This window comes from Hemitrygon akajei, unplaced genomic scaffold (assembly GCF_048418815.1).
Source record: "Hemitrygon akajei unplaced genomic scaffold, sHemAka1.3 Scf000080, whole genome shotgun sequence".
In the NCBI taxonomy this organism is placed as follows: Eukaryota; Metazoa; Chordata; class Chondrichthyes; order Myliobatiformes; family Dasyatidae; genus Hemitrygon; species Hemitrygon akajei.
This window is the reverse complement of record NW_027331966.1, coordinates 3,699,081-3,719,624: the sequence shown is the minus strand read 5'-3', so window position 1 is coordinate 3,719,624 and position 20,544 is coordinate 3,699,081. Positions and strand designations below refer to the sequence as shown.

The 20,544-nt window shown below is 41.6% G+C and overlaps 2 protein-coding genes across 2 annotated transcripts in view; one reads left to right on the top strand and one right to left on the bottom strand.

The window, feature by feature from the left end:
* The window catches only part of LOC140722582 (NACHT, LRR and PYD domains-containing protein 3-like), a 43,271-nt gene extending 29,996 nt beyond the window's left edge, over window positions 1-13,275 (bottom strand). The window contains exon 1 of the mRNA XM_073037298.1: window positions 13,155-13,275. The gene's annotated coding sequence lies outside the window, so the exon portion shown is untranslated. The remainder of the gene's footprint in view (window positions 1-13,154) is intronic.
* The window catches only part of LOC140722539 (NACHT, LRR and PYD domains-containing protein 3-like), a 333,835-nt gene that overhangs the window by 68,456 nt on the left and 244,835 nt on the right, over window positions 1-20,544 (top strand). The window lies entirely within an intron of this gene.

Here is a 20,544-nt window from a genome sequence, read left to right as displayed (position 1 = left end):
CTATTAAAAAAGATTGTGGGAGTTTATGCATTCTTTCCACTTGATATATTAATTCCATAAAAGGAGGAATTAATAAATCTTTAATTTTTTAAAAAATTCAGGAGGAAAACTATCTTCTCCTGGGGATTTATTACTCTGAAGTGATCCTAAAGCTTCTTCAACCTCTTTTAATGTAAAGGGCATATCTAATCCTTTCTGTTCTTCCAAATTTAATTTTGGAAGGGTTATTTGTGATAACAATTTATCTATCTCAGCAATCTTATTTTGTGACTCGATTGATGTAGTTCGGTATAAAAAATTTTTAAAGTTTCATTAATTTCTAAAGGTTTATAAGTAACCTTATTTACACTTGTTCTAATTGGATTTATTGTTTTAGAAGCCTGTTCTGTTTTCAACTGCCAAGCAAGAATCTTATGTGATCTTTCACCTAATTCGTAATATTTCTGTTTAGTTCTCATAATTACTTTTTCTGTACGATATGTCTGGAGTGTATTATATTGTAGTTTTTTATTAACAAGTTGTCTTCATTTTTCTTCTGTCATATATCTTTCTTGAGATTCTTTTTCTAACTTTATGATATCTTTTTCCAATTGATCTATTTCTGCCATGTATTCCTTCTTAATTTTAGATGTATAACTTATAATCTGACCCCTTAAATATGCTTTCATCGCTTCCCATAATAATTTTATCCTCAATTGAATGTAAATCTGTATCAAAAAAAATTGAATTTGTTTTTTCATAAAATCACAAAAATCTTTACGTTTTAATAAAATGGAATTAAATCTCCATCTATAGATCGATTCCTCCTTGTCCGTCATTATCATTGTCATTATCAAGGGGGAATGATCTGACAGTATTCCTGCTTTATATTCCACACTTTTCACTCTATCCTGAATATTTTTTGATAATAAAAAAAATCAATCCTTGAGTAAGTTTTATGTCTATTTGAATAAAATGAATAATCTCTTTCTCTTGGATTAATTTTTCTCCATATATCAATCAGGATTAAATCTTTCATTAATGATAAAGTTAGTTTTATTACTTTTGATTTTGTAGCAACTTTAGTTGACCTATCCAAAACTGGATCTAAACAAAAATTAAAGTCTCCACCTATTAATATTTTATCATGTGCATCAGCCAAGTTCAAAAAACCTTCTTGTATGAATTTTGCATCATTTTCATTTGGTGCATAAATGTTCATAAAAGTCCATAATTCTGAAAAAATTTGACAATGTATAATCACATATCTCCCCACAGAATCAATTACTACATTTTGTATTTTAATTGGTAAAGTTTTATTAACCAAAATTGCAATTCCTCTCGATTTTGAATTAAATGAAGCTGCAATGACATTTCCAACCCAATCTCTCTTTAATTTCTTATGTTCTGTTTCTGTTAAATGTGTTTCTTGTAAAAAAGCTGTATCTCCTTTCATTTTCTTAATATATGTTAAAACTCTTTTTCTTTTCACAGGTCCGTTAAGTCCATTAACATTAAAACTTAAAAAAATAAGTAAATTAATCATTCATAATACCTTGGGAACTCTTTGAAATTCTCCATGTTTCTATGAGTCTCTCCCCAACCATCCAGGCAAAAAAGAAAAATAGAAAAAAGGTAACTAATATATAAGGGAAAAAAAAAACCATTAATGTTGCGAATAAAAAATAACACAACATTACCCCCCCATTTAACGGGTCATGGCAATTGCCATGATTGTACACGTGAAACTCGCAGCCATCGATCAGGAGCTCCTCCAGCTTCCCCGCAAAAAAAAAGAAAATATATTAGTGAAGAAAAAAAAGAAAATAATTAATGTCTCTACTCCCAATTAATACTCCTCAACTATTTTTGTTTTCCTTATTTCAGTCTTCATCATTAGTCCACTTCATTTCTATAATTCTTTAGTCCTCTTCGTGGATATCAGGTAATTCTTGTACAAATTTCTCCGTTTTCCGGTAGTCAACGAAAAATCTTCTTTCTTCGTTATCCAGGAAAATGATCAATTTTGCTGGGTAGCTCAATAAAAATTTATAGCCCTTTTCCCATAAAGATTTTTTCACTTGATTAGATTCCTTCCGCCTCTTCAGAAGATCGTAACTTATGTCTGGATTAAAAAAAAACTCTTTTCCCTTCTATTATCAATGGCCCATTTCTCTTTTTCGCAACTTGAGTAGCTGCCTTCAAGATCATTTCTTTATCTTGGTACCTTAAACATTTTATCAAAATTGATCTTGGATTCTGATCTTGTTGAGGTCTTGGTCTTAAAGCTCTGTGTGCTCTTTCAATTTCAATTACTTGGCTTCCTTCTTTCATTTCCAAAATTTTCGGAATCCATTCTTGAAAGAATTTTATTGGATTTTCTCCCTCTGTTCCTTCCATAAGACCAACAATTTTAATATTATTTCGTCTACTAGAGTTTTCAAGGGCATCTATTTTTTCCAACATCCGTTTTCTTTCTATTGTCCAGGCAAGATTATTGTCTTCTATCTTATCTATTCATTCAGTGTTTTCTTCCATTTTTACTTCCATCTCTTTAACTTTATTATCCATCTTCTCTTGTTTTTCCACCACATTATCAAGTGTCTTCTGCATCCTTCTTATATCTGTTCTTATAGCTTTTAATTCATTCATCATATATATCAGGATATATCTTATGTCCCCTTTAATCTCCTCCTTCTTTTCCTCTTCTTCATCCTCTGTATTTCCCAAAGAGTCTGATTCCACTTCCGATTCACTTCCAATTTTTCACTTCCAGCCGTAGTCGGGATTTGTAGTTTTGAGAATATCTGTTCATGCATGCTTGTCTCTTCGCGCATGCGTTGTTCTTGCCGTTTCTTCTCAGAGACCGCCGGCATTGCTGCAACTTCCTGTCCCGCATCATCAGAAGCGCCATGCACTTCGCCGGGAGGAGATCCAACTTGAGTCCGAGGCTTCGCCGAGACGGTTAAGCCTTTTTCCCCGCCGATTTGCGCAGTCTTCGAAGTAGTAACTTTCTTCTGTTTCGGTTTAGAAGCAATATCCAAAAATAATCCTGAGTTGTTTATAAACAGTTTCTAGTAGGTATTTATTAACTTTTCTTCATTTAAACCCTATTTCATTACTTTTTACGAGGGAGCTGGATTCCCAACGTTTCGACCCTACGTCATGACGTGACGCCCCCTCACCCTGCTTATTTAATCTATATGCTGAACATATGAGGAATGCTGGTCGAGAGGACTCAAAATGTTGCAGTGAAAATTACCAGACAGAATATTAATAAATTCAGATATGCATGTGATACTATTCTAATGGCTGAAAGTGAGGAGGATCTGAAGAAGCTTCTAATGAAAGTGAAAGAAGAAAGTGGAAAGCTGGCTTCTTGCTCAATATTAAGAAAATATTAAGAAAAACAGCCAGTCCTATTAACTGTGGTAATAAATGGAAAGGAAATGGAAGCGGAGACGGATTTTTTCTTCCCTGGTTCAAAGCTTTTTATAGATGGTAAATGTGATAGCCTTTTCAAATTTATTGGGTAGGAGAGCTATTTTGTTGCATTGGAAGGATCCTAATCCACCTACTGCTTTTTTCAGGCTCTCCTCCATTATGTTTTGTTTAAACTTGGAGAAAATTAGAAGTCGGACGTTCGATACATCTTTCAAATTTGACCAAACCTGGCCACCTTTTATTCAATATTTTCATACAATCTAATTTATTTTCTTTTCTTGCTCCCTCCGTGAAGTTTCAGATTTGACCAGAAGGACGTTTTCTTCTTTTTTTGTAATCTTGTCCTCAAATGGACTGCCCAGTCCTTTTTTTTTGTTTTAGGTTAGTTTAGTGTTTTTTTTTCTCTTCAATAAATAGAACATTTCCAGTCTTTTTTTGTATGAATTGTCAAGAGGAGTTATGGTTCTCTGTTTTTATATTCTTGCTTCCTGCTATAATTCTCAACCTACTTAGCAATCCAGAACATGAATATACCCAACGATAGCCTCCACCACTGTTTGTGGGACAAATTCCACAGATCAAACAACCTTTGGCTGAAGTAATGTCTCTCATCTGTTTTAAAGTGATGCTTCTTTATTCTGAGGCAGCACTCTCAGATCCCAGACTCTCCGTCTAATCCAGACACCTTCCCCACTCCCACTGCATCCAGACTTGTTGTTACTCAGTTGGTAAATAATCACCCCCACCCTAACTTCAACCCCCCACCAACCCTAGATTTTGTGGCAGGGGGTTGATTTACTTTTCTGCTAGTTTGGCACACCATTGTGGCCGAAGGGCCTGTTCCTGTGATGTACTGTTCCATGTTCTGTTCTATCTTCAACATCTTGAGTTTCTGTTTGAGTATCTGCCCGCTGGGAGATAGACAGGTGACAGTGAGGGGGAATTTCCAAATGTGAATTGAATTCTGAAACCCCGGTCTATGTCTACTGGTGCAAACACAAAACAGCGTATTTAATCACAGCCTCTCCCTGTGAGGGATGGAATAGGAACTCATTCTCTGCTTTGCTTCCAAAGAGACTTCAGAACCAAACATCTGAGCACAGAACAGAAATACTCGCTCAACAGCTCATAAACCCGGACAACTTGATTCCCTGATTCATTTTATCTGGGTCAAGACATGTGTGGTATCCCAGGATGCAACCTCAGAGGGTCACAGCCCTCACCGAGAGCCTCGTACATCTTTTCCACATCTCACACTGGTGTTCCCGCATCTCACACTGAAAGATTCATGCTACCAATATCCAGCCCCCGGAGACGTCTGCTTCATTGCGGAACATCCAGCTGCATCTGTAAAAGCACCAACGTAGAACGAAGCCCAAACACTGACAGTTCCATATTCCTAGAGCCCCCATCCCAAGATTGTATCTCAAGCACCAGCTCTCCCAGGGCTCTTTGCTGCCGGTAATATGCGGCAGTGTCTCAGCTAATCCCAGTTCAAAAACTTACACTTCCACACCAACCCATGACAGAACTGGAGCCCGATGATCCTCTTTCTAGACAGGGATTAGCTGTAAAACATGGGCCTTGGATCACAAAGAGGGTGCTGATACATTTTAGCTTGTTCCCACAGTTAGATTGAACACAGTTGTTCATTATTTTATTGTTGAGTGCGGTGTAGCCCAGGTCAATTAGCAGCCACTTTCCCCGTCGTGTAACGGGAACAAAATGTTTTAAATATAAAATTGAAAATATAGCACTGGAAACTCAGTGCAGGAGATTTCATTTTGTTTCTTTTGATGCAGAAACGATGACTAACTGCAAGATGTTTGACCCCCAGAACAGAATCGCATAAATACAATCCCTACAATTTTCTTCATTCCATCCTGGACAGTAAATGCTGAAAACATCCTCGTATCTGAGGCCACTCTCTCTCCGTTGAGAGTCAGCAACCAGAGAGCGATAAACGTGTTCAACACTCTCTGCAGCTCTGGTGAGCTGTTGCCCTGGTGACGGAGGAAGTGGCTCGCAAAGATAACTGAGCGGGGAAATAACAAACTCAGTGTGACACGTTCTCGGTTTCATTGTGACAAAGATGAACTGAACATTCATCCATTTTGTAATGGTGATACTGAAATTCCAGCGGTTGTTTTTACCCCTTGGAGGTGCATTCAGTAAATCTCAATGTGGTTCCAGCTCTACAGAGCTCTCAGCAGTGCAGACGCTGGTCCAAAATAAATCGCAGTGTTGTATACGACCTATAAGTTAGATATAATATAAATTAGATATGGCCCTAGTGGCTAAAGGGATGGAGAGAAAGCAAGTACAGGGTTCTGATTTGGATGATCAGCCATGATCATACTGAATGGCGATGCAGGCTCAAAGGGCCGAAGGGCCTACTCCTGCACCTATAAGCGCACAGTGAGAACTGCCAAGTGCATCATTGGAGCCTCCCTGCCCTCTATTGTGGACCTGTACTTTTCCAGGTTGAAGAAGAGGGCGGGGAACATCATAAAGGACTCCTCCCATCCTGCGCACGGACTGTTTGATCTGCTTCCATCTGGTAGCCACTTCAGATCCCTCCAGACTAAGACTAATAGGCACTGGAGAAGTTTTTTCCCTACTGCGGTCACTTTGCTGAACAGTTAACTGCCGGTTAACAGTCAGCTAACTATTACTTGGATTGCACTACCTGTATGTATAATCTATATTTTCATTTATATTTATCATTATTATTATTGTTATGAGCAGAGAGACAACATCTGACAGAAGTAAATTCCTTGTATGTGCATAGGTACTTGGCGATTAAAGTCTGATTCTGATTCTGATTCTGATTTTCTATGCTTTCTACGACCTGTCTGCAATAAATGTCGATTATGTGTAGAAGTTTCAATTGAGATTCACAGAGCCATTACAGCACAGACACAGGGTTGTTAAAGTCCATTCAGTCCGTGCCATGTTCGGTGTGGTTCCGTCCCCCTGCACCCAGACCATAGCCCTCGATACCTCCCTCATCCATGTACCTCCCCAAACATCTCTGAAATACCACAATCGGACCTTCATCTCTTACATCTGCTGGGAACTTGTTCCGCATTCGCTCCACCCTCTGAGTGAAGTAGTTCTCCCTCAGATTACCCTTAAATGTGTCACTTTTTGCCCTAAATCCATGATTTTACCCAACCTGAGGGGGAAATGACTAACTGCATTCACCCTATTTATACCATCATAGATTTCTATATTTCAAGCAGGGCTTCCCCACCTAGGGTCCTGGACCCTTCCTCTAAATGTAGGGGCAAATGGCATAGAAAAGTTGGAATCCTGCTAGGATACCCCATCATTCCCCTGTATTCCAGGTAATCGAGTTCTAACCTGTTCAACCTATCACTATAATTATTTCCTGAAATACTAGCAATGTCCGTGTAATTTTCCCTGCACTCTTTCACGCTTATCGACATCTTTCCTCCAAGTAGCTGGCCAGAACTGCACTCAATTCTGTTTTTTTTTTTGTTTTGGATTCCCGGTGTCTTTTACAACTTTAGCATTAATATCCAGGCCCCTCTTCATAATAGCCTGCGTTATAATGGTCAATATGTCCTAAACTCTCTTTACAACGCTGGTGTTACTTTAAAGGAATTGTAGATCTGTAACACCCACGGCAGGACAATCGGGCTCAAAACAGTTATTTTCACCAAACAGTAAGCCTGATTAACAGCTCTACTCACTAACCCACCCTCCGCACCCCACCCATTACTGGTTTAACATTTCCTGACAGTTCTAGGCACTCCTGTGCCTAAAGTCACTTTATGGACAGACAATCAATGTGATTCTCCGTAGGTCCAGGCTTTCCTGTGCCTAATGTCACTTTACGGACATAGAATCAATGTCAGTCTCATATATCCAGACAATCCTGTGCCTAACGTCACTTTATGGACATACAATCAATCTCACAGACCAGAGTATTATGCAATATTGCAAAGGGAGAATGGCTGAATCAAAAAATGCAATGAAGTGGAAGGCCATATTAACAACAGCAAAGAAATGCACCAGAAAATTTAAGGAAATTACTGGTATTAAGAAAACCTCCTCTACAGGATGCCTAGAATCAGCAGATGGACCCATCCTAACGGATAAAGTATGTGAGAGGTGGATTCAGTATGTAGAGCAGCTTTTTGAGATAATAGAGGGAACCCCCATATATAAAACACCCTAATTCTGGCCCTCTTATTACCGAAGAAGAAATAACTAAAGCAATGAAAAGCATGAAACAAGGTAAAACCACTGGACCTGATGGAATTTCAGTGGAAATGATACAAGCCCTAGAAGATCTGGGAGTAGATATTCTTTTTGAAGAGTATAATGGCATTTATGAGTCTGGTGTATTGCCTGGCGATCTCTTGAAATCAGTATTTATAACTCTGCCTAAAATTCCTGGAACTATTGACTGCGAAAATTATAGAACAATCAGTCTTATGAGTCACATAACAAAGATTTTGTTGAGAATTGTTCTGAGTCAAATTAAAAACAATTTAAGTCCAGAAAATTCTGAACTGTAATATGGATTTATTGAGGATAGAGGAACGAGGAATGCAATTTTCATACTACTAATGCTTTCAGAAAGGGCAATTGAATATCAAAATGATGTATTTTTATGTTTTATTGATTTCACTAAAGCATTCGACAAAGTGCAACATGAAAAATTATTTCAACTTCTCATTTAACTAAACATTGACGGAAGGGACAAATAACCGCTTCAAAATTCATATTGTAATCAATCGGTGGCGGTAAAAGATGATGATAATATAAGCAGTTGGACTAAAATTCAAAGGGAAGTTAGACAGAGATGCGTTGCTTCACAGAAATTATTTAATATCTATACTGAAATGATTCTCAGAGAAACAGAAGACCTAGATGGGATAAAAATTGGAGATGTTTCCATCAACAATATAAGATATGCATACGATACCACTCTAATAGCAAGTGCTGCAGAAGACCTACAAATTCTCCTGGACAAAGTAGTACAAACAAGTGCAGATTTTGGTCTAACCATTAACTGTAAAAAAATAAGTATGTGGTAATATCAAAAGAGCAGGATACACCCAACTGCAAGTTGCCCGTCAGTAACAAAAGAGATTGAACAAAAGACCAGCGTTAATTACCTTGGTAGCTTTATATCACAAGATGCTAGAAGTAAAGTAGAAATAAAAAGAGTTGCCATTACCAAAACCAACTTCTAAAAAATGAAACCCATTTTTACCAACAGACACATTTCTATGACAACAAGCCTCAGGCTACTAAAATGTTACATCTGGTCAATCTTGCTGTGTGCTTCCGAAATGTGGACTATAACATCAGAACTCCAAAGAAACATAGAAGCAACAGAAATGTGTTTTTTAGAAGAATGTTGAAAATATCACATAGAGACAGGGTAGCTAACGAGACAGTACTCCAATGTACCCACACCAAAAGATCTTTAATGAGAACATTAAATGAGAGGGAACTTCAATTCCCGGGGCATGTCATCAGAAAGGGAGAAATAGGATGTCTTACAATGCAAGGCCGTATGCCTGGGAAACGCGGAAGAGGAAGGCAAAGAAGAACATATATGGACAGCGTGAAAGAACTAACAGATCTAAGTGTGCGAGATATCATTGACGCTGTGAGGGATCATTGGATGTGGAGAGCCATGATCGCCCAAGCGTGTAACGCGCAAGTCACATGCAGAAGAAGAATCAATGTCAGTCTCTCATGTCCAGACACCCCTTTGATTAATGTCACTTTATGGACATACAATCAATCTTTTTAAACTGTCATACTTCATGTATTGTGTTTTGTTTATTATTGTGGTCTCCATCATTTTGGTTTTTTTCTTCTGTCCTGAGTAACAATTATTTTGTTCTCCTTTACACTTGTGACTGGAATGACATTAAACAATCTTGAATCTTGAAACCTGGGTAAAATACCACGACCAATCACATTATCTATGTTCCCTCTTGATTTCATGAACTCCTATAATGTCACCCTCATTCTCCTCTGCAATGAAGATCCAGCTCGGCCAAAAGCTTCCTATGACTCGGCCCTGTAGTCCAGGCAACATCTTCAGCAATCTCTTCTGCACCCTCTCCAGCTTGATAATATATTTACTACAGTAGGGTGAACACTACGGGACATAATACTCTGTGTAGCCATGTAAATTCAGATACAAATCAATGGCATGAATAATAAGTTACAGAGGTCTCAACACTGACACTCACATCCCACTCGTCACAGGCCTCCATTCGCTAGAACCATCTGCATTCAACCCCTCTCCTTCTTGTTCTCGAGTCCGGTGTGAATCCACCTCGCCAGCTCCCTGTGAATCCCACGTGACCGAACCTCCCCGATCAGCTGCCATGCGGGAACTTGTTACAGACTTTACCAAAGTTCAGATGAACAACATCACTGCCCAACTTCACCTAACGCCCTAGTTCATTCTTTTTTTAAAAAAACTTTTTTTATTGAGTTTTCAAATGATTACAGAAAGGAAAAAATATATACCCTTCCCCCTCCCCTTAGCCCCTCCCCCTAACATCCCTATAGAAAAAAAAAGAAAAAAAATGTAAGAAAGAGTGCCTGGATATCGGAAGATCCCCACATGCTCCACGGAGTTCGTAATAACTTTAGTATATATGTTTCTTTCTTCCCCCAAATACCCAATTATTTTATCTTCGGAGCACCTATATATTTAATCCTGTCTTTTGTAAACAAGGGCGCCAAATTTTCAAAAATGTTTCATATTTATCTCTTAAATTATAAGTAATTTTTTCAAGTGGAATACAGCTGGAAATTTCATTCTTCCAACGATCTATACTTAAGTATGAATCCGAGTTCCAAGTAACTGCAATAGCCTTTTTGGCTACTGCCAGTGCAATTTTTATGAATTCTTTCTGATATTTATTCAATTTGGGTTTCGGTTTTATACCGTCAATATCGCCGAATAAAAATAATATCGGGTTATGTGCAAGTTTTGTTCCAATAATTTGTTCCAGTAAAACTCTTAAATTTGTCCAAAAAGGTTGAATTTTAGAACAAGAACAAGTAGAATGTAAAAAAAGTACCAATTTCTTGGTTACATCGGAAACACTGATCAGATAAAATTGGGTTTAATTTATTTATTTTTGTGGTGTAATATATAATTGATGTAAAAAATTATATTGCACTAATCTTAACCGGACATTTATTGTATTTGTCATACTATCAAAACATAGTCTTGACCAAGTTGTTTCTTCAATTTTAATATTCAAGTCACTTTCTCATTTTTGTCTTGACTTACGGACTCCTTGTTTAATTGCCTGTTTTTGAATCAAGCTATACATACAAGAAATAATTTTTTTAGTTTTTCCTTTTTGTATTAAAGTTTCTATTTCATTAGATTTCGGCAATAACATTGTTTGATCTAATTTTTCTCTTAAATAAGCCCTTAGTTGGAAGTAACAAAAAAGAGTGTTGTTTGATACTTCATATTTATTCTTTAATTGATCAAATGACATTAATATACCTCCTTCAAAACAATCTCCTATATATCTAATCCCTTTTTGAAACCAATTATATAAAAGTTGATTATCCATTGTAAAAGGAATAAGTCTATTTTGAATTAAAGATCTCTTTGCTAATAAAGATTTCCTTGTCTCATCATCAACATTTATCTTATTCCATAAGTCAATCAAATGTTTTAATATAGGAGATTCTTTCTTTTCCCGTATCCATTTAGATTCCCATTTATATATAAAATCTTCTGGTGTATTTTCTCCTATTTTATCTAGTTCTATTCTAATCCATGCCGGTCTATCTTTCTCAAAAAAAGATGCAATGCGCCCTAGTTCATTCTTAACTAATCTCCAAAATACTTGACAGATATGATATCCTATTGGACAGTGTAGACGGTGATTTCCCCATAACCAATGCCCGACCGCCCGGGATTTCAGCTTCACTGCAGACTGAGAAAATTACGATCACAGCTGCAGAATTACCAACCTGGACTGAAGCCCGTATACTGTCAGTTCCATATCATCAGAGACACCAACCCAATATTATCACCCATACAAAGACGCCTTGGTGCCGGCAATTTGCCGTGGAGTTCCTGCCATTTCTGATTCACAAACTAAAGTGGAATTGGAAGCTAATGACCCTCTGCCGGGGCCGGTGCTCAGGCCGGTTTCCCGGTCTGAAAAGAGGTTACACTTCAGCCTAACCCCAGCAGCGAAACCGAGCACATTTGATCACAATCTTCCTGCTGTGTGGGATCTTGCCCAGCACAGCTGGCTGCCATGTTTCCTGCAGTGTAGCAGGAACGAAATGTAAAATTATAAAGTAGAAAATGCTGGGAGCTCAGTACATCAGACTACATCTCTGAAAGGACAAATGGTGGAAGACCCAGTTCCAGAACCGAGACTGTCCAAGATGCTGCCGATCTGCTGAGCGTCTCCAGTATTTTCTCCTCCTTACTTTAAATTTCCTGCAACTGTAGTATTTTCTCCCTCTTCATTTTAATGCACAGATAGTAACTGATTGCCACCCTGAACTGTAAATGCCACCCCACCCCTAACAATTTGTTAATTCTGAATTCATTCTGACCCTGGTGTAGTGCATCCCATACAGCCAATGCTCACAGCATCCTTTCCTCCCACTATCACTCTGTTACATTTGTTCCCGAGGCCACTGTCTCTACGCTGAGAGGCGGTGACCACAGAGCGATAAAAACTGCAACACTTGCTGCAGCTCTGACGGGCCATTACCCTGGAAACAGAGAAAATGGCTCACGAAAATAACCGAAAAAGGAAATAACAAACTCAACATCAAATACTATGAGCTCCATTATGACAAAGATTAACACTGCAGCCATTTTGTAACGGTGAATCAAAAATTGAAATGGTTGCTTTTACCCTGCCACGTGTTGTGTCCAACTAAACCTTTGGTATTCCTAGCGAACAATAACTAACTAACTAATTAACTAACTAGCTAACTAACTAAATAAATAAACAAACAAACAAATAAATAAAGAGAAAGGTGCAAATACAAAACTTCACAAGGAAGACAAAGTTTAGAAGAGAGATTGCTGAAATATATCATTGCGGCATTGGGATACAGGCTGAGCAAACATGAACAAGACTTAACTCTCGCATTAATAGGGCCAGACATCGGGAAACACTGTCAGCATTTCGGCAAGTCGTAGCAATGGAACGAAGACGGAATTTATCTTCCTAGTCCCCCGAGAGGACGTGCGATCTGGATCTCACTGTCCTGTCTGAACGGGGAAAGATGAAACTACTCATACACGTGGAGGAGTCTCCCGAGGGTGCGATTACTCTGTTTAACCCTCGAGTCTGCAAGAACAGAACGGGCTGAACGGCCGCTTCCAGTGTGCTGGAAATATGTAAAACAATTATCGACCCCAGGCGTCGATCCAGGTGGAGTTTGGATCAGATACCGGGCCGGGTGATGGAGGTAAAGTTCACCAGGTACATCTTAATGGATGGGTTCAGTCTCGGCATCACTACCTCATCCCGCTCCTGGGACCAGAACACCAGGGGCTGAGCGGCGGCTCATCTCAGTCGTTTCGGTGTGAAGGTCCCATAACCCGGACCGACCACGGCAGGTTGTGTCCAGGAAGCGGGACGAGGCCGCCAGTTCAGGGACGTTGACGGGAATCTCTGCCCAACATCAGGTTCCCCTCCCCCGGGATCGGCTTCAGTACTCACCGATGGGAAATTGTCGGTCGCGTTCACCCCGAGGGACCCGCCACAATATTGACCGATGGGAACTTGATCAATTTGCCCCGCAGACAGCGATAGGTCCACCGGCTCCACGCCGACGATCCGCTTCTACAGAGAACGGAACGAAAACCCCGCCCATCCGGAGACTGTGAGAGCGGGGGCGGGGCCTCGGAAGCGTAAACAGCGGATGCTGCAGATCTGCGTTTGAAATGGGAGCGAGAAACTTGTCGGGTGGAGGGTCTCCCGTCTGAACCGATGACTCTGCTCCTCGCCCCTCACACACTGCCCGACCTACCGCATTTTAACCATACCGATAACGCATTTTACACGTTATTTCATATTTACACCAGCTACATTTTTTATTTTGCCCTCGGTACCTTTGGCGTCCCCATCGCTCCACCTCTCCGATCTCGGAGTTACGGGTTCGATTCCCATCCCGATCCGATACACAAGTCAGACCCGAAAAGGTTTCATTCAAATCACTTCTATCATTATAAGTAATAATATTATTCACATTCCTCCAGCCTCACTGGACAGGATCACTGAAACATCAAGTGAGAAACAGCAGGAGAATGCCATTCAGCCCCTCTAACCATCAACAAGATGGAACCTGCTCTCCCATTTCAGCCACATGTTTCTGCCCGGTCCTCATTTCCTCAATCCCCTCGGTCCCCACACATCTGCCGCCCTCTGTTTTAAGTGAAGACGATCAGTGAAACTTCGTCGTCCTCCAGGAATCAGTGTGGTAAATCTCTAAACCATATACTCGATAACCTTTTTGTTAATACTCCATGGAATTAAATTCCATTTCTGCAGCCCCGTGTTGCCCCAACCACTCACCTCCCACCCTCTGTCACTATTTTCATTTTCCCACCTCCCCCTCACCTGGATCCACCTCTCACTCCCCAGTTCTTGCCCCATCCCCACCCCTCACCTCTTTTCTCTGACTATTTCCCGTCCACTCTCAGTCCAGAGGGAGGGTCTCGGCCCGAAATGTTGACGGTCCATTTCCCTCCACAGATGCTGCCCGACCCACTGAGTTCCTCGGGCAGTTTGTTCTTTGGTCTGTGTAACCCGTGTTAGTATGGCGAGCGGGATTTTACACCATATTCCAGGTACAATCTCAACAAAACCCAAATAATTGTTACGGTATTTATCATACTTAAACAGTAGAAAGCTTGCAAAGGCTGGAAATCCAAGGCAACACACAGAGAATGCTGGAGGAACTCAGCACAACAGGCAGTATCTATGGGGAAGAGTAAATAGTCCACATTTTGGACCACGAGCCTTTTTCATTACTGAGGGATGGGGGGTGGAGAAGTGATCTGAATATAAAGGTCGGGGAAGGGAAAATGGCGAACTGGAAGCTGATAGGTGAAGTCAAGTCATGAGCGGGTCAAGGGCAGGAGATGAAAGAATTGGAGCATTGTCAATAGGACAAAGGGAAAGAGGAGACCCGGGGGGAAGTAATAGACTGGTGAGCAGAAATGAAACTTCAGAGTGGGGAATAGAGAAGGGGGTGGGGGGGATTTGTTTAGTGGAAGGAGAACTCAATATCCATTCAATTAGGTTGGAGGGTACCCGGATGGAATATAAGGTGTTGCTCCTCCACCCTCTGGGTGGTCTCATCTTGGCACACGAGGAGGCCATTGATCGAGACGTCGGAATGGGAATCAGAATTGAAATGTTTGGCCACTGCGAAGTCCCCCTTGTGGCAGATGATACAGAGATGCTCGACAAAACGGTCTCCCAATTGATGGCGGGTCTCACCAATGTAAAGGAGGCCGCATCGGGAGCACCGGACACAACAGATGACCTCAGTAGATTCGCAGTGAAGTGTTGCCTCACCTGGAAGGACTGTTTTGTGTCTGAATGGAGCTGAGGGAGGAGGGGTACGGGTAGGTGTAGCACTTAGGCCGTATGCAGGGATAAGTATCTGGAGGAAAATTAGTGAGGAGGGGTGAATGAACAAGGGGATTGTGGAGGGAGTGGTCCCTGTTGACCCCTGTTTGTGACATCCTGAACAGATTTGTATCAATGCAATCCCTACATTCATTAGTTATCTCTCTATTGCAACTTAAATATCATATATTCCATACAGTGGATGCTCAAGGCATCCGGGCCTCCACACCGGCTCCTGAGGTCACTGAGGGGCGGCGACCAGAGAGCGATAACAATGTTCAACACTCTGTAGCTCTGCTGGGCTGTTACCCTGGTGATGGAGGAAGTGGCTCAGCAGAACTAACTGAAAATAGGAAATAAGGAACAACCTCACATACTTTTGAGTTTCATTGTGACAAAGATGAATGCTGAGCTCTCAGCCATTTTGTAATTGGGAAACTACAATTCTAATGGCTGTTTTAACCCTGTCTCGAGGTGCCTCCATTAAATCTGTTAGTAGTTTAATCTCTACAGAACTTAAAGCAGTGCCGAAGCTGTTACAAACTCAAAACAAATTGTTGGATGCGAAATGTCTGTTCCAAATGTGAAATATAGGATATTTACAAAGGGCCTCACACAATGCATTGTGGTGATAACCATTAAGGGTCCTTATTTATTCAATTAAGTAGTTAAAATGCCATTATATTCTTGTGCCTGCAATTAACCTATAACTACGATCAACACTAGGCATTCATATAGGTGATATTCAGATCCTGTTACTGGACAGAAGTATGGAAGATAATGTCCCTATATACAACTGAATACATTGAGAGTGTGATCTCAGATCCTAGACTCCTCTCCTGTTTAAAACATCTTGTCCTATCACTCTATCCAGCACTCAGGATTTCATTGACATTTCTGTTCCCAGAGTCACCACCCCTCCATTGAGAATAGGCCCAGAGACACAAAATGCCCGTCATACATAAAACTTTTCATTCCATAATCACCCTTGTGAAATTTGTAAACAACAACTGTAATGAGCACATTTCCACGAATTGGTGCAGGATAATTTATTGGGAGAAACTGTGCTTTCCTTACTGCCCTGTTAACGGTCACAAGATATCTCCCGATGTTCAGTGTGCCAATCTGTGCATAGAGCCGAAAGAGATGGGAGAGATTTTCAACAAATTCTGTGTGCCTGTGTTTCCTTGGGAGACAGGAAGAGACTGTGGAAATGACGAAAGCCGGCCAGATCATGCATTGTGTACGGATTACACAACAGGTGCTTGCTGTCTTGAGGTAAATTAGGATAGATAAATCCCCACGAATAGGGTAGAGGCTGCAGGAGCCCTGCCGGACACGGATGTTGCTGGTATTTAAGGAGTAGAGTTACAGGGGTCGGTTGAACAGGTTAGAAATTGATTCCCTGAAACACAGGAGAATGAGGGGAGATACTAGCACGGGTTCCCAATTTTTTTGTTTGTCATGGATCCCTACCATTAACTGGAGGGTTTGTGGGCCCCAGGTTGGGAACCCCGGCTAGAGGTAAAGACAACTATGATGGTAGAAATAGGGTGAATGCAGGTAGGGTTTTGCCCCTCATGTTCAGTGTGGTCATGGGTTTGGGGCAAAAAGTGAAATATTAAACTGGAATCGGAGTAGGAACAATCTCACTCAGAGGGTGACATGAATGCGGATGCAGGTTTCAAATGCAAATAGGAGAAGTTTGTATGGGCGCATGGATGAGGGAGGTGTTCAGGGATATGGTCTGGGTGCATGTGGATGGGATCAGGCAGAGGAAGGCACAGTCTAGATGGGCCGAAAGCCCTGTTTCGGTGCTGTGAAATGGCGAATTTAAATTGAATGTCCTACACAAGTCTATTTACCAGGAGACTAAATCATTCCAACTTAATGTTCGAGAATCCTGCAAGCTCAAGGAACACTCTACAGATAAAGAATATCAGTGGAGAGGAACAAAGTTAATGCTCCAACCCCCTATGTCGGAATGGTTTCAAACATTTTCTGATTTGATTTCAAATCAAATCAACTTGACTGTTTCTTTAATTTCCAGCTGCTCACAGACGGACGACAGTGAGTGGGGATTTCCAAACACGGAGAGAATACTGAACCCAGGGTAGATAAACAACAATGCAAACACTGAACAGTTCGTTCCAGACACTCACTCGTTCTGTGTCTTGAGATTACCCCTCAGGCATCTCTGGCCTCTCCGCTCCATTGTATCTGTGCTCTTAGGGTTTGGACTCCCCAACCCCGAGAAACAATCCTTGATATATATTGACTAGACATCAAAGGCAATACAGACTACGTTAGAAAAAAAAGCTTTGACTGTACCAGTGATACCACCTCCCCGGCCCCCCGTGCTTCGAGGCACCCAACACAAACCAGCCACGAAAGCTACCCACTCCTACGTTTGAATAGATTGCAATAGGTACACTTAATATCAAAGAAGTGTATAAAATATACATCCTGAAATTATCTTTCTTCGCAAACATCTATGAAAACAGAGGAGTGCCCTGAAGAATGAATGACAGTTAAATGTTAGAACCCCAAATCCCACCCCCCAAGCTCCCCCTCCCATGCGTAAGCAGCAGCAAAGCAACAACCACTCCCCCCCCCCGAGCAAAAGAAAGCATCGGCAACCGCCATCGAACAATCAAGCGCGCAGCAAAGCATCACTAAGGACACAGACTTGCAGAACCCCAAAGACTACTCGTTCACCTGATAATTCGAAATACCACAGTGTGTGTGTCACTCTCTCTCACCCTCTCTCTCTCACCCTCGCTCTCACACTCTCTTCTCCTCTCTTTCCCTCTCTCCGCCTCTCTCTCTTTCTCTCTCTCCCTCTCTCTCTCTCGCACCCTGTCTCTCTCCCTCTCTCTCACCTCTGTCTCATTCTGACACACTCTCTCTCTCCCTCCCTCTCTCGCTCTCCCTTCCCCTCTCTCCCTCCCCCTCTCTTTCTCCCCCTCTCTCTCCCACCTCTCCCCCCTCCAAATAAGGGAAAAAGGTGTCATAATTTCACAGGTGAGCAGCCACTCTCTGTAACAACAATGAACAGACTCTGCCGAGATCCAACCCCTGTGAGGCTGCCGGGGCAGAAACATCCCAGGCCGAGTGCTCCGTCAGTGTGGGCACCAGCTCACTGATGACTTCACGGCCATCGTCAACACTTCACTAATGCAGGCTTCACATCGGCCAGCATCATCCCTGCACCAAAGAACTCTACAGCTTCAGAATAAAACGACTACCGCCGGGTGGAACTGCCACCAATCATCACAAAGAGAGTGAAACGGCCGGGAATGACACACATCAATAACTCCAATCCTGCCGCATTGGTTACTCACCAATATTCTTACTGACAGAACCGCTCTGTACCAAATTCCAACTCTACCATCTAAATACAGCCCTGTGCAACTGGGTGTTGGACTACTGAACCATCCGGCTTCAGAAAGTCAGGATGTAGAACTGCTCCTCACTCCCAATCATCCTCAACACAGGCTGTGTGCTGAGCCCATTGCTGTACACTCTGTTCACACATGACCACACGGCCAAACACCCGGGGAATCACATTGTCAAGATCGCCAAAGACACGACAGTTGTGGGGTCCATCACATATCAATGAGATGACATAGAGAGAGAAGGGCTCAAGGCCGGGTACACCCCAACCCACAAACTCACCCCACCACACCCTCATTACCACGAGTTTAACATTTCCTGGCACCCACCATATGTACAGATACTCCTGTGCCTAACGTCACTTTATGGACATACTACCAATGTTTTAAGCTATGACATGTTTTTATATAATTCTGATATTTTATCTCTGCGATTTTTGTTCCTGCATGAGATCCACAGCAACAATGATTTATGTTCCCCTTTACAACAGTTCACTGGATTGACATTAAACAATCCTGTGTATTGAACCCTGGGGAGAATACCACGACCACCCACATTATCTGTACACCCTCCTGATTTTATAAACTCCGATAATGTTACCGCCATTCTCCTGTGGAATAAAGATCCAGCTCGGCCAACCACTCCCTATAACTCGGCCCTGTAATCCAGGCAGCATCTTAAACAAACTCTTCTGCGCCCTGATAATGGCTTTCCTACGATAGTATGAAAAGAAAACACGTATTTAATTTTCGGTGTAGTCTTACCAACAATTTATATAACTACACTATAATGTCCATAATCGAGAATTCAATGCCTAACTGATGAAGGCCAGCATGATTAAATCCTTCTTTTCCACCCTCTATACTTGCCCGTCCACTTTCAGTGAACGGTACTCCTGTACTCCCAGATCTCTCTGATCCACAACACTCCATGCCCTCCCATTCACTATACCTGTCCCACCCTGGTTTGACTGCCAAAAGTCACCATCTCTCACTTATCCAAGTCGAAACCATTTGCCATTTCTCAGCCTATCTCTATAACTGACTCAAGGGCCCCTTGAAATTATTTGTAACCTGTCGGAATATGAAAAAAGACTCTCAAATTTACTATCAAACTTGCTAACGGTGCCAGATACATTCATGTCAAATCAATGGCATGAATAATGAATTACAGAGGTCTCAATACTGACACGCATATCCCACTCGTCACAGGCCTCCATTCGCTAAATCCAATTTCAGTCATCTCCCTCTGCTTCCTGTCATTGAACCCGCTGTGAATCCACCTCGCAAGGTCCCCGCGAATCCCACGTGACCCAACCTTGCAGATGAGCTGCCACGCAGGATCCTATTAAGGGCTTTACCGAAGTCCATTTAGACAAAATCTCTACCCTACGTCATCTATCTCCATCGTTACCTTTTCGGACATCTCCAGAATATTTGTGAGGTATGATGTCCCAAAATATTTGAGAGGTATGAGGTCCCAATGGGAATTGTGGTCGGTGATTTCCCCATAACCACTGTCTAACCACCCGAAACCTCAGCTTCACTGCAGATTGAGGAAATTCCAACCGGAGCTGTAGAATGACCAGCCCGGATTGAAGTCCATATACTGTGAGTTGCATGTTCTTAGAGACTTCATCCCTACATTATAACCCAGTCACAGTTGCTTTGTTGCCGGCGATTTGCCGTTGTGCTCCTCCCATTTTCGATTCACAATCTAAGGTGAGAGGGGATCCTAAGGACCTTCTGCCTGCGCTGTTGTTCAGGCTGGTTTACCGGGCTGTAGATTGTGAGAGGATACGGATACACTTCAGTTTGTCTCAGCGGCTAAGCTATCTTTGATCACTGTCTTCTTGCACTGTGGGATCTTGCCTAGCACTGACACAAGGTCCTCTTGAAAGTCATTGTAACCTGTTGCGATATGAAACAGACTTGCAAACTTAGTATCAGACTTACTAACATTCATGCCAACTCAATGGCACGAATAATGAATTATAGAGGTCCAAATTCTGACACACACATCCCACTCGTCACAGGCCTCCATTCGCAAAATCCAACTTCAGTCATCGCCCTCTGCT